The sequence below is a fragment of the Pan troglodytes genome, chromosome 7 (assembly GCF_028858775.2).
Source record: "Pan troglodytes isolate AG18354 chromosome 7, NHGRI_mPanTro3-v2.0_pri, whole genome shotgun sequence".
Classification (NCBI taxonomy): Eukaryota; Metazoa; Chordata; class Mammalia; order Primates; family Hominidae; genus Pan; species Pan troglodytes.
In genome coordinates, this window is record NC_072405.2 from 8125667 (window position 1) to 8150003 (window position 24337).

The following is a 24337-nucleotide window of genomic DNA, read 5'->3' on the forward strand; positions in this document are numbered from 1 at the left end:
GTTGAAAGCATTTTCCCTGAGAACTGGAACAAGACAAGGATGCCCACTTTTACCATTTCTATTCAACATAGTACTAGAAGTGCTAGCCAGAGCAATCAGACAAGAGAAAGAAATTAAGGGCATCCAAATTGGTAAAGAGGAAGTCAAACTGTTGCTGTTCACTGATGATATGATTTTATACTTAGAAAATCTAGATCTGATAAATGAATTCAGTAAAGTTTCAGGACACAAAATCAATGTACACAAATTAGTAGCACTCCTATAGAACAATAGTGACGGAGCTGAGAATCAGATCAAGAACTCCACCCCTTTACAATAATAGCTGCAAAAATAAATAAATAAATAAATAAATAAATAAATAAATAAAATGCTTAGGAATATACCTAACCAAGGATGTGAAAAACCTCTACACCTCTACAAGGAAAACTGTAAAACACTGCTGAAAGAAGTCATAGATGACACAAACAAATGGTAACACATCCCATGCTCATGGATGGGTAGAATTAATATTGTTAAAATGACCATACTGCCAAACACAATGGATACATTCAATATCATTCCTATCAAAATACCATCATCATTCTTCACAGAAGTAGAAAAAACAATCCTAAAATTCATATGGAACCAAAAAAGAGCCTGCATAGCCAAAGCAAGACTAAGCAAAAAGAACGAATCTGGAGGCATCACATTACCCAATTTCAAACTATACTATAAGGCTATAATCACCAAAACAGCATGCTACTGGCATAAAAATAGGCATGCAGAGCAATGGAACAGAATAGAGGACCCAGAAATAGAGTGTAATTTTTGTGTATGGGTTTGTTTATTTGTTTATTAGCTTTTTCCTTCCCTACATTTTAAATTCCAAAAAGACAATCAGATTTGTGATATATCATTGCATATGTAGTCCTAGGTCTGTGCTGGTCCCATGGTGGACATCAGCTGTTCTGTCAATGTTTCTTGAGTGAATCATTTTCATAAATACAATTAATCCGTTTCTATACTACTCTAATAAATTCCTATGTTGAAGCCCAAACTCCCAATGTGATGGTATTTGGAGATGGGGTTTTAGGGAGGTAATTAGTCTTAGGTGATGTCATGAGAGTAACCTACTATTCCAAGCACTCTTAGAATGTCTGAACATGTTATTAATGAGTAATTTTTATAATCAAAGGAAAACATTTAAAAGTGTTTTTCCAGGAATTAGTCATAAGTGAGCTTATTTTGCACAGCTGTGGTGGTCTGACTTGTCTGTATCGTAAGTTGTCACAGCTCACTGAGATATTAGGACTTTTCCACAGAAGCCACTCAGAACCTCCAGGCATGTCCTACCCCCTCATAATCCCACCTCCCTCCCTGAGAAACGGCGTGTCATCAGCAGCACTTGACCACTTTCAACTGGAGAAATTTTATCTTTTTAGCAACTCAAATAATTTGCCAGTTTCATAATCTCCAGGATTCAGTGTCAGTCATGGTGCTCAGTCATCCACCTCACCCCGGTGTCTTCCAACCCCTGAGCCTAAGAACCTGTGATTGACTTAATCCCAGGTAGGGTGGGTGCTGGGCCTTGCTTGGTGTTTAGTGGTGGCCAGATTTACGCGTCACCCCCCAGGTTCCAGGCCAGGATCTGTGGAGTGGGCTCTGCTGGGCATGTGACAAGGGTCCCATCCGTCCAGGGCTCAGGTGACCTTCCTGGAGAGGCTGGCTTAGGGCAGGGTGATGTTGGAAGCATGGCAGGGATTCAGCTGATGACAGGGAGGTTTGGTTGTCTGGAAGGGCATGTGTCCAGGGCCAGATGAAACGAGTGCAGTGTTTAAGAAACTGGATGCAGCCTGCAGCAGGTGAACTTGAGATGTCTTGAGGGCTGACCCTGTTAAAGAGTTTCCGTGTTCATTCAAGAGCAGCAGGAGTGTGTGGGGGGAAGGAGAGGGGCTCAAGCCCTGAGGCGGGCAGGCAGCTCAGCTCTGCTGAAACGTAGAATGCCCCCAGCAAGCACAGCACAGGCCCACTGAGTGGGGAGTGTGCAGAGAAGTTTCTCTGGCAGGTGGGGTATGGCATGGAGGGGCTCCCTCTGGGGCCTAGTTCCCTCTTGCCATGGCTACTGCCTTGGGAATATTTTAGAAGTGAGTCTGGGGCCACTTGAGGCCAAAGAAGGGAAACTGGCAAAACTGACCCCCCACCCCCGGCCCTGGTTCCAATGGCAGCACCCCTGCAGGGCACGTGGATCCTGGGTCCCTTCCACAGCTCCCCTGGGCTCCATGTGGTCGGTTTTCCCATGTGGGACACTTTGCATGTGGTCGGTTTTCCCATGTGGGACACTTTGTAAGGTCACTCCCCTGTAGTTCCCCCTCCCTCCCAGATCCTCTGCCAGTCTGGGCAGCAATGTCCCTCCCAGGACGCTGCCCTTCTGCCCAGCAATCAATGCCATTTTCCATTAGGTTCAAGGACAGATCCTCCCCAATGTCCAGCGAGGCTGCGGCTGTCTTTAAAGGACAGACAGCCCACACCAGGGAGGACCTGGCAGGCTCGGCTCTTCCGCCAGCCTTCGTCATGTGGAGATCAAGTGAGGATGAGCTGTGGTTTGAGGACGTTTCCAAGCTTATTTTGAACAATGTTCCATGGTTTTGCAACATGATCTCATGTGAACAGGCTGCGTTCAGCACAACATTCTCAGGGGCCACCGACCTGCGGATCCTCCCCATCACTTCTGTTCATTTCCCAAGTAAAATCCACCTTCCTTGATGGCAAACACAGGGTGGCCGTGGGAACGTTGTTAAAAGTGGGTCTAATCAGTGGAGCCTGTGAGGGCTTTTGCAGGGGTAATGAACACCACCAGCCAACGATCTTGTTTTTCCATAAGATAGATGCACAGAAAAACAACTTTGGGTGCAGCAAAAAGGATTTCGCTTTTTAACATGGAGCTGTTGGATTTTCAGTTAAATCCAGAATTCATTAAAAATTTCCCAACGATGATATAAAGTACTCTCATTATATTTAAAGTTTCTGTTTGTAAACATGTAAACATCTTATGGGAGGTGTTGCCACCACATCACCGTATCCATTAATCAATACTGATTTGTGTCCAGGCACAGTGGCACACGCCTGTAATCCCAGCACTTTGGGAGGCCAAGGCGGGTGGATCACCTGAGGTCGGGAGTTCGAGACCAGCCTGACCAACATGGAGAAACCCCGCCTCTACTAAAAATACAAAAATTAGCCAAGCATGGTGGCACACACCTGTAATCCCAGCTACTCAGGAGGCTGAGGCAGGAGAATTGCTTGAACCCGGGAGGTGGAGGTTGCAGTGAGCCAAGATCGTGCCATTGAACTCCAGCCTGGATGACAAAGCGAGACTCTGTCTCAAAAAATAAAATAAAATAAAAAAATAAAAATAATAATTTGCTTCCATCGCTTTCAGTGCTCCTCGTGCTCCAGGCCACCATTGTCAGGATGCAGGTCTGACTGGCGCTGTGGGAACACAAGGCTCTTGGTTCTTGGTTCTTCACCTGATTCACAGCGCTAAAGCCTAGAGCAGAGTGGGCACACAATTATTTTATGAACAAATGAAAACATTTAAACCTGGGGATGTGCAGTGACTCAGAGAATATCGAATGTGCAGAAAAAGAAATGAAATCACAAGAAAAGGGCAAAATCCCCACCTTCCCAAGAGCCTCATGTTCATGATCTTTCAATCTTTCAAAGACATGCAGGTTGTCTCATCCTTCGGATACCTGGAATCTCACCAGGGAAAGAAGGGATTGGACTTGGAGCTGCTTTCAGTTCTAAGGGAAGAAAACATTAGGAAGGTTTGCTCCGTCTCCAGAGGTCCTCCTTCCTCTCAGGCTGAGACCCATGGAGGATTAAGAGAACTCCAGGTTATGGCACAGATGATGCCATCCTTTGAGCTTTTAAAAACCGTTCATTTGGTAGAGATCTATTTGGTGTCTAGTTAGTATGAACCAGACATTTATGAGCCACGGAGCACTTTCCGTAAAGAGATGAGATAGATGAAATCTCATTGTCCACACACTTGGCAGTGTAGTGGAGAGAGAGACGTATTAACAAACTGCAGTCTAGAATGAGGAGGCAGACGTGGTCATCAAGGAAGGCTGCCTGGAGGAAGTGACTTATATCTGGGTTTTGGAGGACTGTTGCCAGCAAATGACCTCACCCTGGGTGTGATTAAGAAACCTTCTTATATCTTTATTTTTCCAGTACCTTTTTGCCAAGACCTCTCTCTCTCTTCCTCCCCCCCCACCCACCCCCCATGATTAGAATTTTAATTGGATTAATGTTCTTAAATTCATGTTTCTTAATAAGAATGACATGTATATTTACTCATCTTCTCAAAAACATCACATATATCTTAGTTTATACAACTCTTCATTTATAAACATTGGAAAATTTTAGTGCTCTTCATATAGATCAGAAACATTTCTTATGAGGTTTATTCTATTTATTATATGCCATTGTTGCTCTTACGGCAGAGATTTTCTTGTTAAATTCTGTAATTTGTCTCATGATGAGAATTTGGGAGGCCACAGAACGGTGAGTATCCAGCATCTTAGCAAACTGTTCACTGTATCAAAGATCTCCAGGTTTTCCTAGAAAGAGAATCACGTCATCCTCAAGTCACGTCAAGATTTCCTTGCTGTGTGCGGGATGTTATTAGCTGTTTTGCGGGTGTCATACTCACAGTCTTGTCTGTGGCTTTCCTGGGATTAAATCTGCATGTCAACAACAGGCTTCAGGATGTTCATCGTTTAAGAAACTCGGGAGGCCCACATTTGTTTGATTGATTTTACTAAAAGTTTTGATCGAGTTTTGAAATTAAATTTCATCAAATGCCTTTCCACTGTGTATTGCAATGATAATCCAGCATGTCTCTATTAATTTATGGCAATAAATATTGATTTCCTAATATTACATCATCCTTAATGTCCTTAATGTCCCAGAGTACTCACCATATTGCTCACATTATAATGTTAAATATTCCTGACTTTATATCACCCGTGTTTTAGTGAGGGATTTCCACCTGTATTCCTAAGATTGCTGGGTAGGTTTTCTGCGGCATCTTCCTCAGATATTGATAGCAGGGGTAAGCGGGGTTCATGCATTACTTAGGGAGCTTCCCGTCTTTCTCTGGGCTCTGATCCAGGTTAAATGGTGTAGGAATCACATCTTCTCTAATATCCAAGGGCCCTCTCCCATCAGGATGTCGGGGACCAAGGGCTTTCCATGAAGTGCTTTCTGGACACCAGCATCCATCTTTCCAGTGGCTCCCATGGCCATTGTGCTCGGCCACCGCCACCTCCTGAGCTGATGTGGGTGATCCCTGCTTGCCTAGAAGATGAGCACATAGCAGACTCCACCCCATCACTCGGGTCCTCACTCCTTTTGCTGGCCCAGTTCCTTTTCCACAGTGAGCTGAGGGTGACCGTGTAATTTCCCCATCTCCAGCCTTCAGAGGCTGCCTCTGCCCTAGCATCCATTCAGAGACCCGGCTGTGGTCTCTGTGCCTCCCTTGTCCACAGCCACCTGTCCTCACCTCCATGTGGTTGCCAGGCTCCTCCCAGGCCTGGAAGCCTCCCCAGGGGGCCTTGCGTCTTACCACACTTTCTCCCAGCCCCCTTCCCTCCACACCTCATTCCCTGCCAGGCCTCCCAGAACTGCCACCCAGCAGGTGCCTTTTATTCTTTGAGTCTCATTTTAAATGCCCCTCCTCAGCAAGGCCTCTCCCAACCAACCCAGGTGGAACTGGGAGTAGGACACCACAGCTCCAGGACAGAAGCTCACTACCTGCGGCCCTGCCACTCAGGTGATCGTTTTTCCGTGAGCAGCCCAGGGTGCTTTCCAGGGGGAAGAGGTGCCATTGCTGATGACAGAAGGGCATCTCGTAGATTGGGACTGCAGGTAGCAAGCTGGGCTGTTTGGTGGTTTTAAATATCAGCTATGAGTATTACCACCACTTTACGTAGGAGATGCTGAGACAGAGGGCAGTGGCCAAGGTAAGACCCTAACCCGGAAGTTAGATCCCAGGAGTGGAGTTACCTTCTCACACGGCCTCCTCCTCATTTATCCTGTGGCCTCTTTCAATTAATTGATCATGTGTCTGCTTCTTCCCTATTGTCTGTTTTCAGTTAGGTTCTGAGGTCCTTGTTAACAAGGACGGCGCCTTTCATTCTGTGCACTGCACCTAGTTCTTCGCACAGACACAGCAGGTGTGCCTTAAGTCTATGTAGAGTGAATGAATGCATACATATTTTCTATTGTTACTACTATCAAGATTTTCTAATTAGCCTTGACTTCCACATAACATTCTCTAATGAATTAAAGCCAAGCCATCTGTTGCTGCTGTTGTGTTTTCCACATTTGTGGCCATAACCTGAACTTAATTGGGGCAGGTGCATCCCTCCTCTGGCTGAAACACACTAGAACATGTGTTTAAAAATGCAATGCAATCTCGTTTCGGGAGAGCACTCTGTGCTCTTGTATCTCAGTGCCCACTTCTGTGTCTAAGTCTCATGGAAATAGTATAAGAACACAAAAGGGAAAATCAACTTCATCCATGCAGGAAACAGTAAAGGTCGTCAAGTGAGGAACTTTGGGGCACTAACAAAAATATGGTACAAAAGGGGGAGAATTGACAAAAGTCATTAATGGAGTGTCTCATTTTTGGAAAGGTAAACGAAATCCCAAATATCAAATTGGGAATGAAGATAAAGAATTTGTGAGTAGGAGAAAAGAAAGTCAAATTAAAATAATGTGTTACTAATTGTCTTCTTGACATGTCAGCACCTTCTGAGCATGTCTCAACCTTCTGGTTGAGAGTTGAGGTCTAAAGCTAATCGTGCAGGTTGAGAGTGGTACCCTGATGGGTTCATTAGGGTGCATTACCTGGAGACATCCAGGTACCTCGATGGGTTCATTAGGGTGCATTACCTGGATACATGCAGGAACCTTGATGGATTCATTTGGGTGCATCACCTGGAGACGTCCAGGTACCTCAATGGGTTCATTAGGGTGCATTACCTGGATACGTCCAGGTACCTCGATGGATTCATTTGGGTGCATCACCTGGAGACGTCCAAGTACCTCGATGGGTTCATATGGGTGCATCACTTGGAGACGTCCAGGTACCTTGATGGGTTCATTTGGGTGCATCACCTGGAGACATCCAGGTACCTTGATGGATTCATTAGGGTGCATTACCTGGAGACGTCCAGGTACCTCGATGGGTTCATTAGGGTGCATTACCTGGATATGTCCAGGTACCTTGATGGATTCATTTGGGTGCATCACCTGGAGACATCCAGGTACCTCGATGGGTTCATTTGGGTGCATCACCTGGAGACATCCAGGTACCTTGATGGATTCATTAGGGTGCATCACCTGGAGACGTCCACGTACTTCGATGGGTTCATTTGGGTGCTTTACCTGGAGAAGTCCAGGTACCTTCATAGGTTCATTAGGGTGCATCACCTGGAGACATCCACGTACCTTGATGGGTTCATTTGGGTGCATCACCTGGAAACTTTCAGGTACCTGGATGGATTCATTTGGGTGCATTACCTGGAGACGTCCAGGTACCTGGATGGGTTCATTTGGGTGCATCACCTGGAGACGTCCAGGTACCTTGATGGATTCATTTGGGTGCATTACCTGGAGACGTCTAGGTACCTGGATGGGTTCATTTGGGTGCATCACCTGGAGACGTCCAGGTACCTGGATGGATGGGTTCATTTGGGTGCATCACCTGGAGACGTCCAGGTACTTCGATGGGTTCATTTGGGTGCATCAACTGGAGACGTCCAGGTACTTCGATGGGTTCATTCAGGTGCATCACTTGGAGACGTCCAGGTACTTCGATGGGTTCATTCGGGTGCATCACCTGGAGACGTCCAGGTACTTCGATGGGTTCATTTGGTGCATCACCTGGAGACGTCCAGGTACCTGGATGGGTTCATTTGGGTGCATTACGTGGAGATGTCCAGGTACCTATATTGGTTCATTTGGGTACATCACCTGGAGATGTCCAGGTACCTATATGGGTTCATTTGGGTGCATCAGCTGGAGACGTCCAGGTACCTGGATGGGTTCATTTGGGTGCATTACCTGGAGACGTCTAGGTACCTATATGGGTTCATTTGGGTGTATCACCTGGAGACGTCCAGGTACCTCGATGGGTTCATTTGGGTGCATTACCTGGAGATGTCTAGGTACCTATATGGGTTCATTTGGGTGCATCACTTGGACACGTCCAGGTACCTGGATGGGTTCATTAGGCACATCACCTGGAGACGTCTAGGCTCATGCAGTGCTTGGGAGGAGCTTTCTGGTGCATCTGTGCATTGGTTGGCTCCAAGTTTGAATTACTTCTAATTTGTGAAAGGAGGTTCTGTTTTCTCAGTTGTAAAGAGTGTGTCTAGACAGGGGAGTGTGTGTTCGCATGTTTGCACACATCTGCAGGGGACTAATAGCTGCGCTTAACCATGTCACATTGGGGTCTTCAGGTCTCACGTGAACTGAGGTCTCAATTACTCTAGACATTGAGTGGTAACTACAGACAGCTCAGTCAACTTCATACAGGGGCTCTGATATCCAGGAAGGCACGTCCATACTTCAGGGACTCAGGCTCTGTCCTAATTGTTTTTTTTGTAAGGGGCAGGGTCTCACTCTGTTGCCTAGGCTGGAGTGCAGTGGCTCAATCTTGGCTCACTCTAGCCTTGAACTCCTGGGCTCAGGAGATCCTCCCTCTTCAACCTCCCACGTATGTGCCACCATGCCTGGCTAATTTTTTTTTTCAGTTTTTTTACGGATTGTCTCACTATGTTGCCCAGGCTGGACTTGAACCTCCTGAGCTCAAGCAATCCTCCCACCTCAGCCCCTCAAAGTGCTGAGATTACAGGCATGAGCTACCACATCCTGCCCTCAATTGATTTTTAACCGCCAATAAGTATTTATCTAGTTTTTGCCTTAAACTGCACCATACGATCTCATATTACCTAGCCCTCCCTTTCTCTCTCATAACTGTTCATACATCATCCTCTCTTCCCCCACCAAAAATCTCAGATTTTTCTGAATCTGATATGAAGTGAACAGTAGTAACCTAATCAGGGAATGAGTTCTTTTCTGTCTTAGTTGGGGGAAAGTAATTTACAAATCAAGGTAAATATGAGGTGTTTAATCCCCACACAGGTACTGTTTCTCATTTACAGTGAGACCTGGCAAGGATGATGGTGCTGCTTGGTTTTTTCTTCAACTTTTACCTTAGGTTTGGGGTGCATGGACAGGTTTGTTACGTGGATAAATTGCCTAGCTGGGGTTTGGTGTACAAAAAGTTTCATCACCCAGGTAGTGAGCATAGTACCCGATAGGTGGTTTTTCACCACTCTCCCTCCTCCCACCCTTCACCCTCAAATAGCCCCCAGTATCTGTTGCTCCCCTCTTTGTGCTCATGAATTCTCAGTGTTTAGCTCTCAATTATCAGGGAGAACATGGAGTATTTAGTTTTCTGTCCCTGTGTTAGTTTGCTTAGGATAATGGCCTCTAGCTGCCTCCATGTTCCTGCAAAGGATATGATCTTGTTTTTTTATGGCTGCACAGTATTCCATCATGCATATGCACCACATTTTCTGTACCTAGTTTATCATTGCTGGCCACTATGTTAATTCCATGTCTTTGCTATTGTGAATAGTTCTGTGATGAACATAGGGGAGTGCGTGTGTCTTTTGGTAGAATGATTTATATTCTATGGGGTATATACCCAGTAATTGGATTACTGGATCAAATGGTAGTTCTAGTTTTAGTTCTTTGAGAAATCTCTAAACTGCTTGGACTGTTTTCCCATTTGCTTGTTTCATCTCTGATTTCCTTTAGCAGTTTTGTAATTCTCATTGTAGAGACCTTTCACCTCCCTGGTTAGCTGTATTCCTAGGAATTTTAACCTCCCTGGTTAGCTATATTCCAAGGAATTTTAAATTAGTTCACAGTGGCTGAACTAATTTATATTCCCACCAGTAGTGGGACTATAAATTAAGCTTTATCTTTTCTCTGCAACCTTGACAACATCTGCTATTAATAATAGCCATTCTGACTGGTGTGAGAGGGTATCTCATTGTGATTTTGATATGCATTTCTATAATGAGTAGTGATGTTTAGGATTTTTAAAATATGCTTGTTGCTTGCATGTATGTCTTCTTTTGAGAAGTGTCCATGTCCTTTGCCCATTTTTTAATGGGGTTGTTTGTTGCTTGTTGATTTAAGTTCTTTGTTGATGCTAGGTATTAGACCTTTGTCAGAAGGGTAGATTTGCAGATATTTTCTCCCATTCTATAAGTTGTCTGTTTGCTCTGTTGATAGTTTCTTTTTCTATGCAGAAGCTCTTTAATTAGGTCCCACTTGTCAATTTTTGTTTTTGTAGAAATTGCTTTCAGAGGCATCATAAAATGTTTGCCAACACTATGTTCAGAATGGTATTTTCTAGGTTCTCTTCCAGATTTTTTATAGTTTTAGGTTTTGCCTTTAAGGCTTTGATCCATCTTGAGTTAATTATTGTATATGGTAAAAGGAAGTGGCCCAGTTTCAATCTTCTGCATATGGGTAGCCAGCTATTCCAGCACCATTTATTGAATAGCAAATTCATTCTCCAGTTGCTTGTTATTGTCAACTTTGTCAAAGATCAATTGGTTGTAGGTGTGCCGCTTTATTTGGGGGTTCTCTATCCCGTTCCATTGGTCTGTGTGTCTGGGTTTTGTTGTTGTTGTTGTTGTTGATTTATTCTGTTTTGTTTTTTTACCAGTACCATGTTGTTTTGGTTACTGTAGTTTTATAGTATAGTTTGAAGTTGAGTAATATGCTGCCTCCACCTTTGCTCTTTTTGCTTTGGACTTTTGTGGCTATTCAGGCTCTCTTTTGTTTCAATATATATTTTAGAATAGTTCTAATTATATGGAAAATCATGTTGGTAGTTTGATAGGAATAGCATTGAATCTGTAAATTGCTTTGATTAGTATGGCCATTTTACAATATTGATTCTTCATAACTATGAGCTTGGAATGTTTTTTCATTCACTTGTTTCATCTCTAATATCTTTCAGAATTTTGTAATTCTCATTGTAGAGATCTTTCACCACCCTGGTTAGCTGTATTCCTAGGAATTTTATTCATTTTGTGACTACTGTGAATGGGGTTGTGGTCTGGATTGGGTTCTCAGCTTGGATGTTATTGGTGAATAGAAATGCTATTAATTTTTGTACACTGAGTTTATATCCTGAGACTTTACTGAGGTTTATCAGTTTTAGGAGCCTTTGGGCAGAAACTGTGGGGTTTTCTAGGTATAGAATCATATAGTCTAAAGACAGGTAGTTTGACTTCTTCTCTTTCTATCTGAATGCTTTCTATTTGTTTCTCTTGCCTGACTGCTCTGGCAAGGACTTCCAGTACTATGTTGAATAGAAGTAGTGTGAGAGGGCATTCTTGTTTTGTTGTGGTTCTCAAGGGAAATGCCTCCAGCTTTTACCCATTCAATATGATGTTGGCTGTGGTTTTGTCATAGATGGCTCTTATTTTGAGATAAGTTCCTCTGATGACTAGTTTGTGAGGGTTTTTAACATGAAAGGATGTTGAATTTTATCAAAAGCCTTTTCTGCATCTATTAAGATGATCATGTAGTTTTTATTTTTAGTTATGTTTATGTGATGAATCACATTTATTTATGTTTGTTAAACCAAACTTGCATCCAGGAATAAATATTGCCTGCTTGACCATGGTGGATTAGCATTTTAATGTGCTGCTGGATTTGATTTGTTAGTATTTTGCTGAGGATTTTTGTGTCTATGTTCATCAGGATACTTAGCACAAGTTTTCATTTTTCTTTGTATCTCTGCCAGGTTTTGGTATCAGAATGATGCTGACCTCATAGAATGAGTTAGGGAGAAGTCCCTCCTCCTTGATTTTTTGAATAGTTTTGTTGGTTTTGTACCAGCTCTTTCTTTTATGTCTGGTAGAATTTGGCTGTGAATCCGTATGTCCCAGGGCTTTTTCTTGTTGGTAGCTTATTACAGAATCAATTTTAGAACTCATTATTGGTCTGTTCAGGATTTCAGTTTCTTCCTGGTTCAATCTTGGGAGATGGTATGCTTCCTGGAATTTATCCTTTTTTTTTCTAGGTTTTTTAGTTTGTGTGCATAGTGGTGTTAGTAATAGTCTCTGAGAGCTTTTTGTATTTCTGTGGAATCAACAGTAATATCCCCTTTGTCATTTCTGATTGTGTTTATTTGGATCTTCTCTCTGTTTAAACTTAATCTAGCTAGTGGTCTATAAATATTATTTCTTCTTTCAAAAAAACCAACTTATGGTTTTGTTGATCTTTTGAATGGATTTTTGTGTCTGAATTTTGTTCAGTTCAGTTCTGATTTAGGCAATTTGTTTTCTTCTACCTTTGGGTTGGGTTTGCTCTTGCTTTTCTAGTTTCTTTAGGTGTGGTGTTAGCTTATTAATTTGAAATCTTTCTAACTTCTTGATATAATCATTTAGTGCTATAAACTTTCCTCTTAACACTGCTTTACCTGTGACCCAAAGATTCTGGCATGTTGTATATTTGTTTTCATTAGTTTCAAATAATGTTTGGATTTCTACCTTCATTCTTTACCCAAAAGTAATTCAAGAGGAGGCTGTTTAATTTCCATGATATTGTATGATTTTGAGCAATGTACTTGGTGTTGATCTCTGCTTTTATTGTGCTGTGGTCCAAGAGTGTGGTTGGTATGATTTGGGTTTATTTCAATTTGTTGAGAATTGCTGTATGGCCAAGGATGTTATCAATCTTAGAATATGTGCCATGTGGAGATGAGACTATATATTCTGTTGTTGTTGGGGAGAGTATTCCGTAGATATCTATTAGGTCTATTTGGTCAAGTGTGAAGTTTAGGTCCCAAATATCTTTGTTAGTTTTCTACCTCAATTATCTGTGTAACACTGTCAGTGAGATGTTAAAATCTCCCACTATTACTGTGTGGTTATCCAAGTCTTTTCATAGGCCTCTGAGAAATTCTTTTATGAATCTGGGTACTCTAGCATTGGGTGCCTATATAGTTAGTTTTGTTAAGCCTTCTTGTTGAATTGAACCTTTTATCATTATGTAATGCCTTTTTTGTCCTTTTTGATCACTGTTGGTTTAAAGTCTTTTTTTTTTTCTGAAATAAGAATAGCAACTCTTCCTCTTGTTTGTTTTCCATTTGCTTGATAGATCTTTCTCCATACATTTACTTTAAGCCTATGGGTGTCTTCACATGTGAGATGAGTCTCTTGAAGACAGCATACAGTTGAGTGTTGCTTCCTTCTTCAACTTTCCACTCTTTGCCTTTTAACTGGGGGTGTTTAGCCTGTTTATATTCAAGGTTAACATTGGTATGTGAAGATTCAATTATGTCATGTTCTTAGCTGATTGTTATGTATACTCATTTGTATAGTTGTTTTTCAGTGTCAGTGGACTATGTACTTATGTGTGTTTTTGTGGTGGCAGATAAGGGTCTTTCAAGTCCATGTTTACCAGTCCCTTGAGGACCTCTTCTAAGGCAGGTCTGGTGCTAATGAATTATCTTAGCATTTGCTTGTCTGAAAAGGATTTATTTTTCTCCTTTACTTATGAAGCATAGTTTGGCTGCATGTAAAATTCTTGGTTGGAATTTCTTTTCTTTATGGATGCTGAATATAGTTTCTTAATCTCTTCTGGCTTGTAAGATGTCTGCTGAAAGGTCCACTGTTAGCCTCATGGGGTTCCCTTGGTACATGACCTGCCTCTTCTCTCTAGCTGCATTTAGCATTTTTTTTTCATGCTGACTTTGGAGAACCTGATGACTATGTGTCCTGGGGATTGTCGTCTTGTATATTATCTCTCAGGGGTTCTCTGAATTTCCTGAATTTTCATATCAACCTCTCTGGCAATGTTGAGGAAATTTTCATGGACGGCATTCTCAAATATATTTTCCGAGTTGCTTGCTGTCACTCCACCTCTTTCAGCAATGTTAGTGAGTCATAGGTTTGGTCTCTTTACATTCTCACATATTTCTCACAGGTTTTCTTCATTTTTAAGTGCTTTTTTTCCTTTATTTGTGTCTGCCTGTATTGAATTGAAGGAGTGGTCTTTGAGCTCAGAGATTCTTTCCTCAGCTTGGTCTATTCTGTTGTTAATGCTTCTAATTGCATTCCGAAATTCCTGTGCTGAATTTTTTATTTCCAGTTCAGTTTGGCTCTGTCTGAAAATTGTTGTCTTTCAACTCTTGGACCATTTTACTGTTTTCCTTGGATTAGGTTTCAACCTCATTCTGAATCTTGAGCTTCTGTGCCATCCAGATTCTGAATTCCATGTCTGTTGTTTCAGCCATTTCAATCTGGTGAAGAAACATTGCCGGGGAGCTAGAGCAGTCATTTGGTTGTAAGAAGACACACTGGCTTTTAGAGTTACCAGAGTTGTTGAGCTGGTTCTTTCTCATCTTTTTGAGCTGATATTACTTTAATCTTTGACATCGCTGTCTTTTGGATGGGGCTTTTTGATTTTATATTCTTTGATGCCCTTGCGAGTTTGACTGTGGTATAAGCTGGGCTTAGTCAGTTCACTTTATTTCTGGAAGATTTCAAGGGATAAAGGCTCAGCTCAGCACCCAGGGGCTGCATGATCTAACCCTGGGGGGCTAGGACCAGTCCCATGGCTTTGTTCTCTGGCCCCTCAGGTTTAAGTACCTGCTGTGCTGGAGGGGCCAAGGTATTCTCAGTCCACTGGTAACAACACTCCAGTGGGGGCTGCTAGCCAAAGTGCTCTTGCAGAGTGATGATAAGTACGTAAGTGCACATGCATGTATGTGCTGGCAAGATAGCAGGGGGGGGCTACAGGTAGGTGCATGCTGGCGGGGGAAGGCTACAGGTGGGTGTACATGGTGGGGGAAGGCTGCAGGTGGGTGTACACGGTGGGGGGAGGCTGCAGGTGGGTGTACATGGTAGGGGAAGGCTACAGGTGGGTGTACATGGTGGGGGAAGGCTGCAGGTGGGTGCATGCTGGCAGGGGAAGGCTGTGGGAGGGTGTGCACTGGTGGGGTTTATCTGCAGAAGTGCTCTGATGGTCAGACGGGCTCTGCTGGTGAGAGGGCTGGGGCTGTGGCCACTGATGAGAGCCTTGGCAGCTGTTGCTGTGCTGCAAGTGGGTGCATCCAGGCGGGGAGCCCAGGAGAGGCCAGCAGTCAGAGGGGCATTCATCTCAGACTGGCTGTATCCCAGGAGCCGGCCAGCTGTGCTCTCTCCTGGTCCCACAGCTAACAAAGCCTAATGCCACCTAGAGGAGTGTGGCAAGCCTTCGGGGACGGGTGCCCATGGCTGAGCTCCACTGCAGCCGTTCCCACACCACATCTTCTGGAGTTCTGTCTGCCAACTCCTTGGGCGCTTCTCCCTGCCAGCTCAGAGGTCTGTGGGGGTCATTGAGTCTCCCATAGCTGTGATCAGGGAGATCCATGTGAAGAGTGGGCCACTCCATGCCTGTTTCCCTTAGTCCTCCCCTAGGAGTCACTCAAGGCCAATAACAAGTCCTGGTGCCCAGCAACCCTCTCCAGGGTTCCCACCTTCCTCCCCTTTCAGCCAGGGATCTGTGTCCTCACTGTCCACTTTGAAAGCCTTTTTTCCAAGGATCTGTTCACAGTGTGCAGGTCTATGCCATGGGCTGGTCTCTGTGAGAAGTGCTTCCCGTATGCATGGAGCCAGCCATCTTGGCTCTTCTCCGCGGTGCTGCAATTTTTAAACAGTGACTCCTGTTCAGGGTGGGGAGAAGAAGTACTTTGAAACAATTAGTGGGTGGATGACATTTCTCTTTCTTCTACAAGATGACTAAAAGTTTAAAATATTAAAGAAAAATATCATTGTATAAGAAGGGCTGCTTGAAAGAATGGTTTGACCAGGGTTGTTGATCTTCACTTTCTCTTTTTTAAAAATATGACATTAAAAATTGTAAGTGCCTTAAACACTAGAGACATACGCACTGATTTGTGTTCCCACAGCAAGATTCCTGAAAGGGAAGAGCAAGACTTGTCTGCCACTGTGGACCCCTGCAGCCATTATGCAGGTTTGTGTGATGACTGTTTGGTTTTCCCTAAGGGAAGTGGGATAATCAACCTGTTGGAATCTCAAGGATAAAAACAATTGAACAGTAGGCAGAGATTTTTTAAGCACCCATATGCTCTATATGTGTATATTTATTGAGCATCTATATGTTCTGTTCTCTAGCAAGCTATGTGTGAGATGGAGAAAGACAGAAGACATAGTCCTTGTTGTTAAAAACAATAAGGATATTTTCTTAACCTTAATTATTTTACCTTATTAATTTTGACTTCTCATTGTTTCCCCTTGATGTGGATTAATATGAAGGCAGATTCAAGTTAAACAATTAATCAAAACGATATTCTTTGAGCATACAATATGTTTGTGGCATCATGGCAGACAGAATTTAAACCACATGGATGATTAAGATAGGTTTTCTCCTCTCAAAGGAGCCATTGTCTAAGAGGAATTGCAAGAAAATGACAGATAATAAAAATATCTCTTATTTTAGCATTTACCTGGCATTCGTGGAACATTTAATGTGGGTCAGGAAGAGGGAATATCAGGATGAGTAAGGCACAGTTCTTTCATATAAGAGACATAATTGACATGCATATTTATAACTACCATCAAGTAGGAAAAATTTTCACTGTCATATCCCAAGCACCAAGAACAGAGCCTGCTTGGCAGATAGAAAGCATCTTAAATAATTATTGAATTAATACATATTTATACACAAGTTCATTTTTAAAGGTACTTTCACATTCAGGTGTTTATTTCATCTCACAATGATTGTGTGAAAGAGTAGACCAGAAATTAATAAAATATAGAATACAAAAAATGATAGAAAAAATCAATGAAACTGTAACTTTATTGTTTGAAAAGCTCAACAAAATTGTTAAGCCTTTTGTTAACTCATAAGGAGAAAAAAAGAGATGACTCAAATTACTAAGATCCAGAATGAAAAGAGAGATTACTACTAACCTTACAAGAATAAAATGAATTATAGTGTCTATAATAGTTAAAGAACTGTTAAAATTCAACAACACAAAAGCCTAATTTTAAAATGAGCAAGGGGACTGGATGGACATTCTCCAAGGAAGATATACAAATGGTCAACAAGCACATGATAAGATGCTTAAAACTATGAGTCCCTGGGGAGATGTGAGTCAAAACCGCAGTGAACTGCTCCACCACATCTGCTAGGATGGCTGTTGGTGACAAAATTAATCGGAAGCAAAGTAACAAGAGTTAGCAAGGATATGGACAAACTGAAATCCTCATATGTTGCTGTTGGAAATGTAAAGTTATTTAGCCATTGTGGAAAAGAGTTTAAGTTTTCACTATCCACAAAAAGTTAAAATGGAAAAGAATGCCATCCTGCCTGTGTGCCCAAAAGAGCTGGAAATAGGTGCCCAAACCAGTGCGGGAGCTTCCATGCTCACAGCAGTGCTTGTACGATAGCCGAAGGGGAGCCACCTGGATGTCCACAGGGGTGGATGGATAAGCACATGCCATATGTACAGACAACGGAACATTTCTCAGTTATGAACATGAGTGAGGGACTGGTAGATGTTACAGCGGAGGAAGGACCTCAGAAACCTTATGCTCAGTGAAAGAAGCCAGACACAAAATGTCACGTATTCTGTGATTTCACATCAATGAAATATCCATAACTGGTAAATCCACAGATACAGAACACCGAGGTAATTGCCAGCAGCAGAACAGAGAGGAGAATGGGGGACGGTCACTTACTAGGGTGGGGTTTCCTTTTGGACTGATGATAAACGTCTTGAAACTGGACAGAGCTGGTTGAACAACACGTGAGTGTATTAAATGCGACTACATGGATCCCTTCAAAATGGTTAATTTTATGTTTTTAATTATACCTCAGCTTTAAAAATTAAAATCATATGCAAGTATCATGAACACTTTTAAGCCAATGAATTTGGTAACTTAGATAAAATGAACAAATTTCTACTAGGTATGTACTACCCAAAATAAGAAGAAATATTTTGGAGCTCTTGGTCCAAGGACAGAACATCTCAGTTAGACCGAAGGACTAAGTTCAGGACATCTATTGTGTATTGTGGTGAATGCAGTTTATAATATTTTGTATAAATCAAAATTGCTAAGGAGTAAATTTTAAGTTCACACCACAAAAAAGTTTAAGCAGCTTGATTTAGCCATTCCATAATGTATACATATATCAAAACATCATGCTGTATGCTATAAATATATATATAATTTTTCCTTTTCATTTTTAATATTTTAGAAAGATATTTTTACAAGGTGGTGATTTCATTTCTCATATATATATATGGATATGTATGGTATATATGGAAGAGGAATTGCTGAGTCATATATCTAATAAGGGGGTAATATCCAAAATTTATAAAGAACTTATATAATTAAATAGCAGAAAAATAAATAGCTCAGTTTAAAACATGGGCTTTCTGTTGTAAAGATGCATGCACACGTATGTTCATTGAAGCACGGTTCACAATAGCAAAGACACGGAATCAACCCAAATGTCCATCAATGACAGATTGGATAAAAAAAATGTGGTGCACCATGGAATACTATGCAGCCATGAAAAGGAATGGGACCATGTCCTTTGCAGGCACATAGATGAAGCTCGAAGCCATTATCCTCAGCAAACTAACACAGGAACAGAAAACAAAACACTACATGTTCTCACTTATAAGTGGGAGCTGAACAATGAGAACATATGGACACAGGAGGGAGGAGAACAACACACACAGGGGCCTGTCAGTGGGGAAGGGGGAGGGAGAGCATCAGGATAAATAGCCAGTGCATGTGGGGCTTAATACCATGGTGATAGGTTGATGGGTGCAGCAAACCTACATGGCACACATTTCCCTATGTAACAAACCTGAATGTCCTGTACGTGTATCCTGGAACTTAAAAAATAAATGAAATATGGGCAAAGGACCTGAGTAGATATTCTCAGAAGATGATATAAAAATGACCAACATGGTTTTGATTTGCATTTCCCTGAGGATTAGTGATGTTGAGCGCTTTTCACACAACTGTTGAACGTTTGTGTAATCCTCAGTAAACATCAGTAATCCTCAGGGAAATGCAAATCAAAATCACTGAGATACCACCTCATGCCCACCAAATAGCATAGCTATGAAAAGAGAGAGGAGATAACAAATATTAGTGCAGAGAAAAGGGAACCCCCACACTTCGGCAGGAAAGTAGATTTGTGCAACAATTATGGAAAACAGTATCGACGTTCCTAAGGAAAGTAAAAATAGTATTACCCTATGACCCTGCAACCTGTCTTCTGATTGTACCCAAAGGGAACAAAATCACAACCTCGGAAATATATCTGCACTCCCTGTTCACCTGTTCATTGCTGCGTATTTCACAATAGCCGAGACACAGAAATGACCTGAGTGTCCTTCAACAAATGAATGGGTAAGGAAACTGTGAGAGGGAGAGAGATATATATAGTATAGATATATATTATCCATTCATTTTTAAGAGTGTTATATATAATTTGTTTTATACACACACACAGAATGAGATATTATTCAGCCTTATAAAAATAATATCCTTATGTAATGCCTTTCTTTTTCTCCTTTTCAATCATTGTTGGTTTAAAGTCTGTTTTTATTTTTTTTTCTGAAATAAGAATAGCAACTCTTCCACTTGTTTGTTTTCCATTTGATTGATAGATCTTTCTCCGTACATTTACTTTGAGCCTATGGCTGTCTTCACATGTGAGATGAATCTCTTGCAGGCAGCCTACAGTTGAGTCTTGCTTCTTTTCTTTTCTTTTTTTTTTTTTTGATGGAGTTCTGCTCTGTCGCCCAGACTGGAGTGCAGTGGCCCAAGCCTGGCTCACTGCAAACTCCACCTCCCAGGTTCAAGCAATTCTCAAGCATTGCCGTCTGTGGATGTGCCGTCTCCAGGATGGACCTGGAGGCCGTTATGCTAAATGAAATAAGGCAGACACTGGAAGAAAAATATTACATGATGTCACTTATATGTGGAATTATATAAAGAGATAAAACTAGTTATCAGGGATGGGGTAGAGAGAGGAAAAGGAGAAATGTAGGTGAGAGGGTACAAAGGAGCAGATAAGATGAACAAGTCTGGAGATCTATCATACAACATGAGAATTATAGCTAATAAAATTGAACTGTATTTGGAATTATTGCTAAATTAGTACGTCTTAGCTGCTCTTGCTATACACACACAAAATGGGTAACTATGTGAGATGATGGATATGTTATTTTGCTTTACTATAGTAACCGTTTTACTATTTATATGCATGTTATGACATGTTATATACCTTAAATATACACAATAACACTTGGACACAGGAAGAGGAACATCACACACTGGGGCCTGTTTTGGGGGTGGGGGGATGGGGGAGGGATAGCACTAGGAGATATACCTAATGGAAATGATGAGTTAATGGGTGCAGCACACCAACATGGCACATGTATACATATGTAACAAACCTGCACGTTGTGCACATGTACCCTAGAACTTAAAGTATAATAAAATAAAAATAAAAAAATACATAAATAAAACTTTAAAAAAAGGAAATCTGAAAAGATCTATAACATGGAAAGAGATTGAATTAATAATCAAGCTAACTATGCCAAAGGAAATCCAGGTTCAGGTGGTCTCACTGGTGAATTCTGCCAAACATTTAAAGGATAAATTAATAACAATCTTACATATGCTCTTTCAAAATCAGAAGTTGGAGGGAGTCCCCAACTCATTCTATGAAGCCAATATTTGTCTGATACTAAAACCATACAATGACATCATAAGAAACTACAAACCAATGTCTCTTATGAATATAGATATAAAAATCCTCCACAAAATAACTAGCAAATTGAATCCAGCAACATAGAACATACCCAACTAGATTTTTTCCAGGATTTCAAGTTTGTTTTGACATCTGCAAATCAATTAATGCAATGCAACATATTAATAGAATAAAAAGGGGAAAATGACATCAACTCAATAGGTGCAGAAGAAGTATTTGACAGAATTCAACACCTCTTCATAACACTCAACAAACTGGAAATAGAAGAGAAATCCTCCATCTTAAAATAACGTATACGAACAACCTATAGTTAACACCATACGTAATGGTTAAGGACTGAAAATTTTGCCTCAGTGATCTGGAGCAAGACAAAGATCTTGGCTGTCACTACTTCTATTCAACATTGTACTGGAGGTTCTAGGCAGGAAAAGCAGATGAGAAAAAAGAAAAAGCATTCCTATTGGAAAGGAAGAAGCAAAACAATATCTATTTGCAAGTAACATAAAGTTGTATAGAAAATATTTAGAAATTTCCTAACAAATTATTAGAAATAATAACTGAATTCAGCAAGATTGTAGGATACAAAATCAGCATACGAAACTCAATTGTATGCATGTATACTGCCAATGTACAATACAAAAATGACCAAGATGTTATAAAACTTATACTCTGAAAACTATAAAATATTGAAATATTGAGAAAATTAAAGAAGGTTTTAGTATCAAGGTGATGCTGGTTTCATAGAAAGAGGAGTTCTACCTTGATTTTTTTTTTTTTTTTTTGGAATAGTTTTAGAATCGGAATCAGCTCCTTTTTGTACATCTGGTGGAATTCAAGTATGAATCCATCTGTTCTGAAGCTTTTTTAAGTTGGATTTTTATTACCGATTCAGTTTTGGAACTTGATAATGATCTGTTTAGGGTTTGTATTTCTTGCTGATTCAATCTGGCAAGATTATGTATTTCCAGGGATTTATCTGCTTCCTCTAGATTTTCTAGTTTGCGTGTGTAGAGGTTTCATAATAGTCTCTGAGGATCTTTTGTTTTTCTGTGGGATTAGGTGTAATGTGACCTTTGTCATTTCTGATTGTGCTTATTGATGAACACAGATGCAAAACTAATAAAACCAACAGCACATCAAAAAGTTAATTCACCACAATCAAGTAGGCTTCATTCTTGGGATGCAAGGTTGGTTCAGTGCACACAAATCAATAAATGCGGTTCACCACATAAACAGAATTACAAACAAAAACCATACGTTCATCTCAGTACATTTGGGGAAAGCTTTAGATAAAATCCAACACCCTTTCATGATAAAAACCCTCCAGAAACTAGGCATCAAAGGAACATACCTCAAAATAATAAGTGCCATCTATGACAAACCCACAGCCAACATTAATACTGAATAGACACAAGCTGGAAGCATTCCCCTTGAGAACTGGAACAAGACAAGGATGCCCACTCTCACCACTCCTATTCAACATAGTGCTGGCCAGAACAATCAGGCAAGAAAAAGTAGTAAAAGACATCCAAATAATAAAACAGGAAGTCAAACTATTTGTCTTCACAGATGATATGATTCTATACCTACAAAACCCCAAAGACTCTGCCAAAGGGCTCCTGGAACTGATAAAGAAAATTTCAGTAAAATTTCAGGATACAAAATCAATGTACAAAAATCAGTAGCATTTCTAGAAACCAGTGAAGTTCAAACTGAGAGCCAAATCAAGAACGCTATCCTATTCTTAATAGCTACAAAAAGAATAAAATACCTAGTAATACATCTAACTCAAAGAAGTGAAAGATATCTACAAGAAGAACTATAAAACACTGCTACAATAAATCATAGATGGCACAAGCAACCAAAAACATTCCATGATGATGGACTGGAGGAATCAATATCGTTAAAATGGCTGTACTGCCCAAAGCGATCTACAGATTCAATGCTGTTCCTATCAAACTACCAAAGTCACTTTTCACAGAACTAGAAAAAAACTATTCTAAAATTCATGTAGAACCAAAAAGCTCGAATAGCCAAAGCAATCCTATGCAAAAAGAACAAAGCCAGAGGCATCATGTAACCTGACTTCAAACTATACTATAAACCTACAGTAACCAAATAGCATGGCACTGGTACAAAAACAGACACATAAACCAACAGAACAGAATATACAACCCAGAAATGAACCCATACAGCTAAAGTCATCTAATCTTTGACAAAGTTGACAAAAATAAGCAATGGGGAAAGGGCTTCTTATTCAATCAATGTTATTAGCATAACTGGCTAGCCTTATGCAAAGAATGAAACTGGATTCCTGCCTTTCAGCATATGCAAAAATTAACTCAAGATGAATTAAAAATTTAAATGTAAGACCTCAAACTTCAAGAATCCTAAGAAAAAAAATAGGAAACACCATTCTGGACATCAACCTTGGGAAAGGATTTATGACTTAAGTCCTTGAAAGCAACTGCAACAAAAACAGAAATTGACAAGTGGGACCTAATTAAGTTAAAGAGCTTCTGCATAGCAAGAGAAACTATCAACAGAGTAAACAGCCTACAGAATGGGAGAAAATATTTGCAAGCTATGGTCTAATACACAGAATCTATAAGAAACTTAACAGTTGAACAAGCAAAAAACAAATAGCCCCATTAAAATTGGACAAAAGACATAAACAGACATTTCTCTAAAGACATACATGTAGTCAAAAAACCCATGAAAAAATGCTCCATATCTCTAATTGTTATAGAAATGTAAATCAAACCACAATGAGATACCATCTCACGCCAGTCAGAATGACTATTATTAAAAAGTCGAAAAAGAACAGATGCTGGTGAGGTGCAGAGAAAAGGGAATCCTTATATCCTGTTTGTGGGAATGTAAATTAGTTCAGCCATAGTGGAAAGCAGTTTGGAGATTTCTCAAAGAATTTAGAACTACCGTTTGACCCAGCAATCCCATTACTGGCTATGTATCCAAAAGAAAACAAAATTGTGCTATTGAAAAGACACATGCACTCACGTATTCATTGCGGCACTACTCACGATAGCAAAGAGAGGAAATCAGCCTAGGCATGCAACACAGGTGGACTGGATAAAGAAAATGGCTGTGTACACCGTGGGATACTGCATAGCCATAAAAAGAATGAAATCATATTCTTTGCAGCCATGTGGATGCAGAAGGTCATTATACTAAAAGAACTAACACAGGAACAGAAAATCAAATAGTGAATGTTCTCATTTGGAAGTGTGGATATAATGATGGCAACAGTAGACCCTGGGGGCCACTAGAGGAGGAAGGAAGGGCGTGAGGAAGTGTTGGAAAACTATTGGGTACTATACTCTGTAGCTGGGTGACAAGTTCAGTCATACCCCAAATCTCAGCATCCTACAATAGACCCAGGTAACAAACCTGCACATGTACCCCTGAATGTAAAATA

General features: G+C 40.9%; 1 protein-coding gene across 27 annotated transcripts in view; it reads left to right on the forward strand.

Moving 5' to 3' along the window:
* Nucleotides 1–24337, forward strand: part of DLGAP2 (DLG associated protein 2) — a 1020080-nt gene that overhangs the window by 512074 nt on the left and 483669 nt on the right. Inside the window, exon 3 of one of the 27 annotated variants that reach the window (XM_063816102.1) lies at nucleotides 16043–16107. The exons of the other annotated variants lie outside the window; for them this stretch is intronic. The gene's annotated coding sequence lies outside the window, so the exon portion shown is untranslated. The remainder of the gene's footprint in view (nucleotides 1–16042; nucleotides 16108–24337) is intronic. 27 annotated transcript variants of the gene reach the window in all.